Source organism: Nothobranchius furzeri, chromosome 6 (genome assembly GCF_043380555.1).
Source record: "Nothobranchius furzeri strain GRZ-AD chromosome 6, NfurGRZ-RIMD1, whole genome shotgun sequence".
Lineage (NCBI taxonomy): Eukaryota > Metazoa > Chordata > Actinopteri > Cyprinodontiformes > Nothobranchiidae > Nothobranchius > Nothobranchius furzeri.
The window spans coordinates 8,690,656-8,704,544 of record NC_091746.1 but is presented as its reverse complement, the minus strand read 5'-3'; positions in this window follow the sequence as shown (position 1 = coordinate 8,704,544).

Below are 13,889 nucleotides of genomic sequence, written 5' to 3'. Positions count from 1 at the left end.
CCCCTATAGGAATGTGTGATCATCATGAAACGTTCAGATCACTTACAACTCAATAGATTCTACCTTCTTGTAACGTTTCAGCCTGATTGGACCTTGTTTTCACACAAATGGACCCAGAATGATGTGAAAATGTGCTTCGTGCAACATAATTCTGGGTGCCTTTTAAAAACCATAAGTGCTAATGACTCCATTCCTTTTTGTGGTTGTAGGGGCTGTTGATTGGAGTACACTAAAACAAACCTGATCTCTCTAGGACATTCAGAAGCCAAGTTATAAGCCCACAAATGTGTAACTGGACTACTTCTTTAAAGTGACACCAGGCCTGGTGACCTTTGGGACATGGTTTTACCCCCTATAGGAATGTGCGATCATCATGAAACGTTCAGATCACTTACAACTCAATAGATTCTACCTTCTTGTAACGTTTCAGCCTGATTGGACCTTGTTTTCACACAAATGGACCCAGAATGATGTGAAATTGTGCTTCGTGCAACATAATTCTGGGTACCATTTACAAACCATAAGTGCTAATGACTCCATTCCTTTTTGTGGTTGTAGGGGCTGTTGATTGGAGTACATTAAAACAAACCTGATCTCTCTAGGACATTCAGAGGCCAAGTTATAAGCCCACAAAGGTGTAACTGGACTACTTCTTTAAAACTACACCAGGCCTGGTGACCTTTGGGACATGGTTTGACCCCCTATAGGAATGTGCGATCATCATGAAACGTTCAGATCGCTTACAACTCAATAGATTCTACCTTCTTGTAACGTTTCAGCCTGATTGGACCTTGTTTTCACACAAATGAACCCAGAATGATATGAAATTGTGCTTCGTGCAACATAATTCTGGGTGCCATTTAAAAAGCATAAGTGCTAATGACTCCATTCCTTTTTGTGGTAATGGGGGCTGTTAATTGGAGTACTCTAAAACAAACCTGACCTCTCTAGGATATTCAGAAGCCAAGTTATAAGCCCACAAAGGTGTAACTGGACTACTTCTTTAAAGTGACACCAGGCCCGGTGACCTTTGGGACATGGTTTGACCCCCTATAGGAATGTGCGATCATCATGAAACGTTCAGATCACTTACAACTCAATAGATTCTACCTTCTTGTAACGTTTCAGCCTGATTGGACCTTGTTTTCACACAAATGAACCCAGAATGATCTGAAATTGTGCTTCGTGCAACATAATTCTGGGTGCCAATTAAAAACCATAAGTGCTAATGACTCCATTCCTTTTTGTGGTTGTAGGAACTGTTGATTGGAGTACACTAAAACAAACCTGATCTCTCTAGGACATTCAGAAGCCAAGTTATAAGCCCACAAATGTGTAACTGGACTACTTCTTTAAAGTGACACCAGGCCTGGTGACCTTTGGGAAATGGTTTTACCCCCTATAGGAATGTGCGATCATCATGAAATGTTCAGATCAATTACAACTCAATAGATTCTACCTTCTTGTAACGTTTCAGCCTGATTGGACCTTGTTTTCACACAAATGGACCCAGAATGATGTGAAATTGTGCTTCGTGTAACATAATTCTGGGTGCCATTTACAAACCATAAGTGCTAATGACGCCATTCCTTTTTGTGGTTGTAGGGGCTGTTGATTGGAGTACACTAAAAAAACCTGATCTCTCTAGGACATGCAGAAGCAATGTTATAAGCCCACAAATGTGTAACTGGACTACTTCTTTAAAGTGACACCAGGCCTGGTGACCTTTGGGACATGGTTTTACCCCCTATAGGAATGTGCGATCATGATGAAACGTTCAGATCACCTACAACTCAATAGATTCTCCCTTCTTGTAACGTTTCAGCCTGACTGGACCTTGTTTTCACACAAATGGACCCAGAATGATGTGAAATTGTGCTTCGTGCAACATAATTCTGGGTGCCATTTACAAACCATAAGTGCTAATGACTCCATTCCTTTTTGTGGTTGTAGTGGCTGTTGATTGGAGTACATTAAAACAAACCTGATCTCTCTAGTACATTCAGAGGCCAAGTTATAAGCCCACAAAGGTGTAACTGGACTACTTCTTTAAAGTGACGCCAGGCCCGGTGACCTTTGGGACATGGTTTGACCCCCTATAGGAATGTGCGATCATCATGAAACGTTCAGATCACTTACAACTCAATAGATTCTACCTTCTTGTAACGTTTCAGCCTGATTGGACCTTGTTTTCACACAAATGGACCCAGAATGATGTGAAATTGTGCTTCGTGCAACATAATTCTGGGTGCCATTTAAAAACCATAAGTGCTAATGACTCCATTCCTTTTTGTGGTTGTAGGGGCTGTTGATTGGAGTACATTAAAACAAACCTGATCTCTCTAGGACATTCAGAGGCCAGGTTAAAAGCCCACAAAGGTGTAACTGGACTACTTCTTTAAAGTGACACCAGGCCAGGTGACCTTTGGGACATGGTTTGACCCCACTATAGGAATGAGCGATCATCATGAAACGTTCAGATCACTTACAACTCAATAGATTCTACCTTCTTGTAACGTTTCAGCCTGATTGGACCTTGTTTTCACACAAATGAACCCAGAATGATGTGAAATTGTGCTTCGTGCAACATAATTCTGGGTGCCATTTAAAAAGCATAAGTGCTAATGACTCCATTCCTTTTTGTGGTAATGGGGGCTGTTAATTGGAGTACTCTAAAACAAACCTGACCTCTCTAGGATATTCAGAAGCCAAGTTATAAGCCCACAAAGGTGTAACTGGACTACTTCTTTAAAGTGACACCAGGCCCGGTGACCTTTGGGACATGGTTTGACCCCCTATAGGAATGTGCGATCATCATGAAACGTTCAGATCACTTACAACTCAATAGATTCTACCTTCTTGTAACGTTTCAGCCTGATTGGACCTTGTTTTCACACAAATGAACCCAGAATGATCTGAAATTGTGCTTCGTGCAACATAATTCTGGGTGCCAATTAAAAACCATAAGTGCTAATGACTCCATTCCTTTTTGTGGTTGTAGGAACTGTTGATTGGAGTACACTAAAACAAACCTGATCTCTCTAGGACATTCAGAAGCCAAGTTATAAGCCCACAGATGTGTAACTGGACTACTTCTTTAAAGTGACACCAGGCCTGGTGACCTTTGGGAAATGGTTTTACCCCCTATAGGAATGTGCGATCATCATGAAATGTTCAGATCAATTACAACTGAATAGATTCTACCTTCTTGTAACGTTTCAGCCTGATTGGACCTTGTTTTCACACAAATGGACCCAGAATGATGTGAAATTGTGCTTCGTGTAACATAATTCTGTGTGCCATTTACAAACCATAAGTGCTAATGACGCCATTCCTTTTTGTGGTTGTAGGGGCTGTTGATTGGAGTACACTAAAAAAACCTGATCTCTCTAGGACATGCAGAAGCAAAGTTATAAGCCCACAAATGTGTAACTGGACTACTTCTTTAAAGTGACACCAGGCCTGGTGACCTTTGGGACATGGTTTTACCCCCTATAGGAATGTGCGATCATGATGAAACGTTCAGATCACCTACAACTCAATAGATTCTCCCTTCTTGTAACGTTTCAGCCTGACTGGACCTTGTTTTCACACAAATGGACCCAGAATGATGTGAAATTGTGCTTCGTGCAACATAATTCTGGGTGCCATTTACAAACCATAAGTGCTAATGACTCCATTCCTTTTTGTGGTTGTAGTGGCTGTTGATTGGAGTACATTAAAACAAACCTGATCTCTCTAGTACATTCAGAGGCCAAGTTATAAGCCCACAAAGGTGTAACTGGACTACTTCTTTAAAGTGACGCCAGGCCCGGTGACCTTTGGGACATGGTTTGACCCCCTATAGGAATGTGCGATCATCATGAAACGTTCAGATCACTTACAACTCAATAGATTCTACCTTCTTGTAACGTTTCAGCCTGATTGGACCTTGTTTTCACACAAATGGACCCAGAATGATGTGAAATTGTGCTTCGTGCAACATAATTCTGGGTGCCATTTAAAAACCATAAGTGCTAATGACTCCATTCCTTTTTGTGGTTGTAGGGGCTGTTGATTGGAGTACATTAAAACAAACCTGATCTCTCTAGGACATTCAGAGGCCAGGTTAAAAGCCCACAAAGGTGTAACTGGACTACTTCTTTAAAGTGACACCAGGCCAGGTGACCTTTGGGACATGGTTTGACCCCACTATAGGAATGAGCGATCATCATGAAACGTTCAGATCACTTACAACTCAATAGATTCTACCTTCTTGTAACGTTTCAGCCTGATTGGACCTTGTTTTCACACAAATGAACCCAGAATGATGTGAAATTGTGCTTCGTGCAACATAATTCTGGGTGCCATTTAAAAACCATAAGTGCTAATGACTCCATTCCTTTTTGTGGTAATGGGGGATGTTAATTGGAGTTCTCTAAAACAAACCTGACCTCTCTAGGATATTCAGAAGCCAAGTTATAAGCCCACAAAGGTGTAACTGGACTACTTCTTTAAAGTGACACCAGGCCCGGTAACCTTTGGGACATGGTTTGACCCCCTATAGGAATGTGCGATCATCATGTAACGTTCAGATCACTTACAACTCAATAGATTCTACCTTCTTGTAACGTTTCAGCCTGATTGGACCTTGTTTTCACACAAATGAACCCAGAATGATCGGAAATTGTGCTTCGTGCAACATAATTCTGGGTGCCAATTAAAAACCATAAGTGCTAATGACTCCATTCCTTTTTGTGGTTGTAGGAACTGTTGATTGGAGTACACTAAAACAAACCTGATCTCTCTAGGACATTCAGAAGCCAAGTTATAAGCCCACAAATGTGTAACTGGACTACTTCTTTAAAGTGACACCAGGCCTGGTGACCTTTGGGACATGGTTTTACCCCCTATAGGAATGTGCGATCATGATGAAACGTTCAGATCACCTACAACTCAATAGATTCTCCCTTCTTGTAACGTTTCAGCCTGACTGGACCTTGTTTTCACACAAATGGACCCAGAATGATGTGAAATTGTGCTTCGTGCAACATAATTCTGGGTGCCATTTACAAACCATAAGTGCTAATGACTCCATTCCTTTTTGTGGTTGTAGGGGCTGTTGATTGGAGTACATTAAAACAAACCTGATCTCTCTAGTACATTAAGAGGCCAAGTTATAAGCCCACAAAGGTGTAACTGGACTACTTCTTTAAAGTGACGCAAGGCCCGGTGACCTTTGGGACATGGTTTGACCCCCTATAGGAATGTGCGATCATCATGAAACGTTCAGATCACTTACAACTCAATACATTCTGCCTTCTTGTAATGTTTCAGCCTGATTGGACCTTGTTTTCACACAAATGAACCCAGAATGATGTGAAATTGTGCTTCGTGCAACATCATTCTGGGTATCATTTACAAACCATAAGTGCTAATGACTCCATTCCTTTTTGTGGTTGTAGGGGCTGTTGATTGGAGTACATTAAAACAAACCTGATCTCTCTAGGACATTCAGAGGCCAAGTTATAAGCCCACAAAGGTGTAACTGGACTACTTCTTTAAAACTACACCAGGCCCGGTGACCTTTGGGACATGGTTTGACCCCCTCTAGGAATGTGCGATCATCATGAAACGTTCAGATCACTTACAACTCAATAGATTCTACCTTCTTGTAACGTTTCAGCCTGATTGGACCTTGTTTTCACACAAATGAACCCAGAATGATATGAAATTGTGCTTCGTGCAACATAATTCTGGGTGCCATTTAAAAAGCATAAGTGCTAATGACTCCATTCCTTTTTGTGGTAATGGGGGCTGTTAATTGGAGTACTCTAAAAAAAAACCTGACCTCTCTAGGATATTCAGAAGCCAAGTTATAAGCCCACAAAGGTGTAACTGGACTACTTCTTTAAAGTGACACCAGGCCCGGTGACCTTTCGGACATGGTTTGACCCCCTATAGGAATGTGCGATCATCATGAAACGTTCAGATCACTTACAACTCAATAGATTCTACCTTCTTGTAACGTTTCAGCCTGATTGGACCTTGTTTTCACACAAATGAACCCAGAATGATCTGAAATTGTGCTTCGTGCAACATAATTCTGGGTGCCATTTAAAAACCATAAGTGCTAATGACTCCATTCCTTTTTGTGGTTGTCGGAACTGTTGATTGGAGTACACTAAAACAAACCTGATCTCTCTAGGACATTCAGAAGCCAAGTTATAAGCCCACAAATGTGTAACTGGACTACTTCTTTAAAGTGACACCAGGCCTGGTGACCTTTGGGACATGGTTTTACCCCCTATAGGAATGTGCGATCATCATGAAATGTTCAGATCACTTACAACTCAATAGATTCTACCTTCTTGTAACGTTTCAGACTGATTGGACCTTGTTTTCACACAAATGGACCCAGAATGATGTGAAATTGTGCTTCGTGCAACAAAATTCTGGGTGCCATTTACAAACCATAAGTGCTAATGACGCCATTCCTTTTTGTGGTTGTAGGGGCTGTTTATTGGAGTACACTAAAACAAACCTGATCTCTCTAGGACATGCAGAAGCCAAGTTATAAGCCCACAAATGTGTAACTGGACTACTTCTTTAAAGTGACACCAGGCCTGGTGACCTTTGGGACATGGTTTTACCCCCTATAGGAATGTGCGATCATGATGAAACGTTCAGATCACTTACAACTCAATAGATTCTACCTTCTTGTAACGTTTCAGCCTGACTGGACCTTGTTTTCACACAAATGGACCCAGAATGATGTGAAATTGTGCTTCGTGCAACATAATTCGGGGGGCCATTTACAAACCATAAGTGCTAATGACTCCATTCCTTTTTGTGGTTGTAGGGGCTGTTGATTGGAGTACATTAAAACAAACCTGATCTCTCTAGTACATTCAGAGGCCAAGTTATAAGCCCACAAAGGTGTAACTGGACTACTTCTTTAAAGTGACGCCAGGCCCGGTGACCTTTGGGACATGGTTTGACCCCCTATAGGAATGTGCGATCATCATGAAACGTTCAGATCACTTACAACTCAACACATTCTGCCTTCTTGTAACGTTTCAGCCTGATTGGACCTTGTTTTCACACAAATGAACCCAGAATGATGTGAAATTGTGCTTCGTGCAACATAATTCTGGGTGCCATTTAAAAACCATAAGTGCTAATGACTGCATTCCTTTTTGTGGTAATGGGGGCTGTTAATTGGAGTACTCTAAAACAAACCTGACCTCTCTAGGATATTCAGAAGCCAAGTTATAAGCCCACAAAGGTGTAACTGGACTACTTCTTTAAAGTGACACCAGGCCCGGTGACCTTTGGGACATGGTTTGACCCCCTATAGGAATGTGCGATCATCATGAAACGTTCAGATCACTTACAACTCAATAGATTCTACCTTCTTGTAACGTTTCAGCCTGATTGGACCTTGTTTTCACACAAATGAACCCAGAATGATGTGAAATTGTGCTTCGTGCAACATAATTCTGGGTGCCATTTAAAAACCATAAGTGTTAATGACTCCATTCCTTTTTGTGGTTGTAGGGGCTGTTGATTGGAGTACACTAAAACAAACCTGATCTCTCTAGGACATTCAGAAGCCAAGTTATAAGCCCACTAATGTGTAACTGGACTACTTCTTTAAAGTGACACCAGGCCCGGTGACCTTTGGGACATGGTTTGACCCCCTATAGGAATGTGCGATCATCATCAAACTTTCATATCACTTACAACTCAATAGATTCTACCTTCTTGTAACGTTTCAGCCTGATTGAACCTTGTTTTCACACAAATTAACCCAGAATGATCTGAAATTGTGCTTCGTGCAACATAATTCTGGGTGCCATTTACAAACCATAAGTGCTAATGACGCCATTCCTTTTTGTGGTTGTAAGGGCTGTTGATTGGAGTACACTAAAACAAACCTGATCTCTCTAGGACATTCAGAAGCAAAGTTATAAGCCCACAAATGTGTAACTGGACTACTTCTTTAAAGTGACACCAGGCCTGGTGACCTTTGGGACATGGTTTTACCCCCTATAGGAATGTGCGATCATGATGAAACGTTCAGATCACCTACAACTCAATAGATTCTCCCTTCTTGTAACGTTTCAGCCTGACTGGACCTTGTTTTCACACAAATGGACCCAGAATGATGTGAAATTGTGCTTCGTGCAACATAATTCTGGGTGCCATTTACAAACCATAAGTGCTAATGACTCCATTCCTTTTTGTGGTTGTAGGGGCTGTTGATTGGAGTACATTAAAACAAACCCGATCTCTCTAGTACATTCAGAGGCCAAGTTATAAGCCCACAAAGGTGTAACTGGACTACTTCTTTAAAGTGACGCCAGGCCCGGTGACCTTTGGGACATGGTTTTACCCCCTATAGGAATGTGCGATCATCATGAAACGTTCAGATCACTTACAACTCAATACATTCTGCCTTCTTGTAACGTTTCAGCCTGATTGGACCTTGTTTTCACACAAATGAACCCAGAATGATGTGAAATTGTGCTTCGTGCAACATAATTCTGGGTGCCATTTAAAAACCATAAGTGCTAATGACTGCATTCCTTTTTGTGGTAATGGGGGCTGTTAATTGGAGTACTCTAAAACAAACCTGACCTCTCTAGGATATTCAGAAGCCAAGTTATAAGCCCACAAAGGTGTAACTGGACTACTTCTTTAAAGTGACACCAGGCCCGGTGACCTTTGGGACATGGTTTGACCCCCTATAGGAATGTGCGATCATCATGAAACGTTCAGATCACTTAAAACTCAATAGATTCTACCTTCTTGTAACGTTTCAGCCTGATTGGACCTTGTTTTCACACAAATGAACCCAGAATGATGTGAAATTGTGCTTCGTGCAACATAATTCTGGGTGCCATTTAAAAACCATAAGTGTTAATGACTCCATTCCTTTTTGTGGTTGTAGGGGCTGTTGATTGGAGTACACTAAAACAAACCTGATCTCTCTAGGACATTCAGAAGCCAAGTTATAAGCCCACTAATGTGTAACTGGACTACTTCTTTAAAGTGACACCAGGCCCGGTGACCTTTGGGACATGGTTTGACCCCCTATAGGAATGTGCGATCATCATGAAACGTTCATATCACTTACAACTCAATAGATTCTACCTTCTTGTAACGTTTCAGCCTGATTGGACCTTGTTTTCACACAAATGAACCCAGAATGATCTGAAATTGTGCTTCGTGCAACATATTTCTGGGTGCCATTTAAAAACCATAAGTGCTAATGACTCCATTCCTTTTTGTGGTTGTAGGGGCTGTTGATTGGAGTACACTAAAACAAACCTGATCTCTCTAGGACATTCAGAAGCCAATTTATAAGCCCACAAATGTGTAACTGGACTACTTCTTTAAAGTGACACCAGGCCTGGTGACCTTTGGGACATGGTTTTACCCCCTATAGGAATGTGCGATCATCATGAAATGTTCAGATCACTTACAACTCAATAGATTCTACCTTCTTGTAACGTTTCAGCCTGATTGGACCTTGTTTTCACACAAATGGACACAGAATGATGTGAAATTGTGCTTCGTGCAACATAATTCTGGGTGCCATTTACAAACCATAAGTGCTAATGACGCCATTCCTTTTTGTTGTTGTAGGGGCTGTTGATTGGAGTACACTAAAATAAACCTGATCTCTCTAGGACATGCAGAAGCAAAGTTATAAGCCCACAAATGTGTAACTGGACTACTTCTTTAAAGTGACACCAGGCCTGGTGACCTTTGGGACATGGTTTTACCCCCTATAGGAATGTGCGATCATGATGAAACGTTCAGATCACCTACAACTCAATAGATTCTCCCTTCTTGTAACGTTTCAGCCTGACTGGACCTTGTTTTCACACAAATGGACCCAGAATGATGTGAAATTGTGCTTCGTGCAACATAATTCTGGGTGCCATTTACAAACCATAAGTGCTAATGACTCCATTCCTTTTTGTGGTTGTAGGGGCTGTTGATTGGAGTACATTAAAACAAACCCGATCTCTCTAGTACATTCAGAGGCCAAGTTATAAGCCCACAAAGGTGTAACTGGACTACTTCTTTAAAGTGACGCCAGGCCCGGTGACCTTTGGGACATGGTTTTACCCCCTATAGGAATGTGCGATCATCATGAAACGTTCAGATCACTTACAACTCAATACATTCTGCCTTCTTGTAACGTTTCAGCCTGATTGGACCTTGTTTTCACACAAATGAACCCAGAATGATGTGAAATTGTGCTTCGTGCAACATAATTCTGGGTACCATTTACAAACCATAAGTGCTAATGACTCCATTCCTTTTTGTGGTTGTAGGGGCTGTTGATTGGAGTACATTAAAACAAACCTGATCTCTCTAGGACATTCAGAGGCCAAGTTATAAGCCCACAAAGGTGTAACTGGACTACTTCTTTAAAACTACACCAGGCCCGGTGACCTTTGGGACATGGTTTGACCCCCTCTAGGAATGTGCGATCATCATGAAACGTTCAGATCACTTACAACTCAATAGATTCTACCTTCTTGTAACGATTCAGCCTGATTGGACCTTGTTTTCACACAAATGAACCCAGAATGATATGAAATTGTGCTTCGTGCAACATAATTCTGGGTGCCATTTAAAAAGCATAAGTGCTAATGACTCCATTCCTTTTTGTGGTAATGGGGGCTGTTAATTGGAGTACTCTAAAACAAACCTGACCTCTCTAGGATATTCAGAAGCCAAGTTATAAGCCCACAAAGGTGTAACTGGACTACTTCTTTAAAGTGACACCAGGCCCGGTGACCTTTGGGACATGGTTTGACCCCCTATAGGAATGTGCGATCATCATCAAACTTTCATATCACTTACAACTCAATAGATTCTACCTTCTTGTAACGTTTCAGCCTGATTGAACCTTGTTTTCACACAAATGAACCCAGAATGATCTGAAATTGTGCTTCGTGCAACATAATTCTGGGTGCCATTTACAAACCATAAGTGCTAATGACGCCATTCCTTTTTGTGGTTGTAGGGGCTGTTGATTGGAGTACATTAAAACAAACCTGATCTCTCTAGGACATTCAGAAGCAAAGTTATAAGCCCACAAATGTGTAACTGGACTACTTCTTTAAAGTGACGCCAGGCCCGGTGACCTTTGGGACATGGTTTTACCCCCTATAGGAATGTGCGATCATCATGAAACGTTCAGATCACTTACAACTCAATACATTCTGCCTTCTTGTAACGTTTCAGCCTGATTGGACCTTGTTTTCACACAAATGAACCCAGAATGATGTGAAATTGTGCTTCGTGCAACATAATTCTGGGTGCCATTTAAAAACCATAAGTGCTAATGACTGCATTCCTTTTTGTGGTAATGGGGGCTGTTAATTAGAGTACTCTAAAACAAACCTGACCTCTCTAGGATATTCAGAAGCCAAGTTATAAGCCCACAAAGGTGTAACTGGACTACTTCTTTAAAGTGACACCAGGCCCGGTGACCTTTGGGACATGGTTTGACCCCCTATAGGAATGTGCAATCATCATGAAACGTTCAGATCACTTAAAACTCAATAGATTCTACCTTCTTGTAACGTTTCAGCCTGATTGGACCTTGTTTTCACACAAATGAACCCAGAATGATGTGAAATTGTGCTTCGTGCAACATAATTCTGGGTGCCATTTAAAAACCATAAGTGTTAATGACTCCATTCCTTTTTGTGGTTGTAGGGGCTGTTGATTGGAGTACACTAAAACAAACCTGATCTCTCTAGGACATTCAGAAGCCAAGTTATAAGCCCACTAATGTGTAACTGGACTACTTCTTTAAAGTGACACCAGGCCCGGTGACCTTTGGGACATGGTTTGACCCCCTATAGGAATGTGCGATCATCATGAAACGTTCATATCACTTACAACTCAATAGATTCTACCTTCTTGTAACGTTTCAGCCTGATTGGACCTTGTTTTCACACAAATGAACCCAGAATGATCTGAAATTGTGCTTCGTGCAACATATTTCTGGGTGCCATTTAAAAACCATAAGTGCTAATGACTCCATTCCTTTTTGTGGTTGTAGGGGCTGTTGATTGGAGTACACTAAAACAAACCTGATCTCTCTAGGACATTCAGAAGCCAATTTATAAGCCCACAAATGTGTAACTGGACTACTTCTTTAAAGTGACACCAGGCCTGGTGACCTTTGGGACATGGTTTTACCCCCTATAGGAATGTGCGATCATCATGAAATGTTCAGATCACTTACAACTCAATAGATTCTACCTTCTTGTAACGTTTCAGCCTGATTGGACCTTGTTTTCACACAAATGGACACAGAATGATGTGAAATTGTGCTTCGTGCAACATAATTCTGGGTGCCATTTACAAACCATAAGTGCTAATGACGCCATTCCTTTTTGTGGTTGTAGGGGCTGTTGATTGGAGTACACTAAAATAAACCTGATCTCTCTAGGACATGCAGAAGCAAAGTTATAAGCCCACAAATGTGTAACTGGACTACTTCTTTAAAGTGACACCAGGCCTGGTGACCTTTGGGACATGGTTTTACCCCCTATAGGAATGTGCGATCATGATGAAACGTTCAGATCACCTACAACTCAATAGATTCTCCCTTCTTGTAACGTTTCAGCCTGACTGGACCTTGTTTTCACACAAATGGACCCAGAATGATGTGAAATTGTGCTTCGTGCAACATAATTCTGGGTGCCATTTACAAACCATAAGTGCTAATGACTCCATTCCTTTTTGTGGTTGTAGGGGCTGTTGATTGGAGTACATTAAAACAAACCCGATCTCTCTAGTACATTCAGAGGCCAAGTTATAAGCCCACAAAGGTGTAACTGGACTACTTCTTTAAAGTGACGCCAGGCCCGGTGACCTTTGGGACATGGTTTTACCCCCTATAGGAATGTGCGATCATCATGAAACGTTCAGATCACTTACAACTCAATACATTCTGCCTTCTTGTAACGTTTCAGCCTGATTGGACCTTGTTTTCACACAAATGAACCCAGAATGATGTGAAATTGTGCTTCGTGCAACATAATTCTGGGTACCATTTACAAACCATAAGTGCTAATGACTCCATTCCTTTTTGTGGTTGTAGGGGCTGTTGATTGGAGTACATTAAAACAAACCTGATCTCTCTAGGACATTCAGAGGCCAAGTTATAAGCCCACAAAGGTGTAACTGGACTACTTCTTTAAAACTACACCAGGCCCGGTGACCTTTGGGACATGGTTTGACCCCCTCTAGGAATGTGCGATCATCATGAAACGTTCAGATCACTTACAACTCAATAGATTCTACCTTCTTGTAACGTTTCAGCCTGATTGGACCTTGTTTTCACACAAATGAACCCAGAATGTTCTGAAATTGTGCTTCGTGCAACATAATTCTGGGTGCCATTTAAAAACCATAAGTGCTAATGACTCCATTCCTTTTTGTGGTTGTCGGAACTGTTGATTGGAGTACACTAAAACAAACCTGATCTCTCTAGGACATTCAGAAGCCAAGTTATAAGCCCATAAATGTGTAACTGGACTACTTCTTTAAAGTGACACCAGGCCTGGTGACCTTTGGGACATGGTTTTACCCCCTATAGGAATGTGCGATCATCATGAAATGTTCAGATCACTTACAACTCAATAGATTCTACCTTCTTGTAACGTTTCAGCCTGATTGGACCTTGTTTTCACACAAATGGACCCAGAATGATGTGAAATTGTGCTTCGTGCAACATAATTCTGGGTGCCATTTACAAACCATAAGTGCTAATGACGCCATTCCTTTTTGTGGTTGTAGGGGCTGTTTATTGGAGTACACTAAAACAAACCTGATCTCTCTAGGACATGCAGAAGCCAAGTTATAAG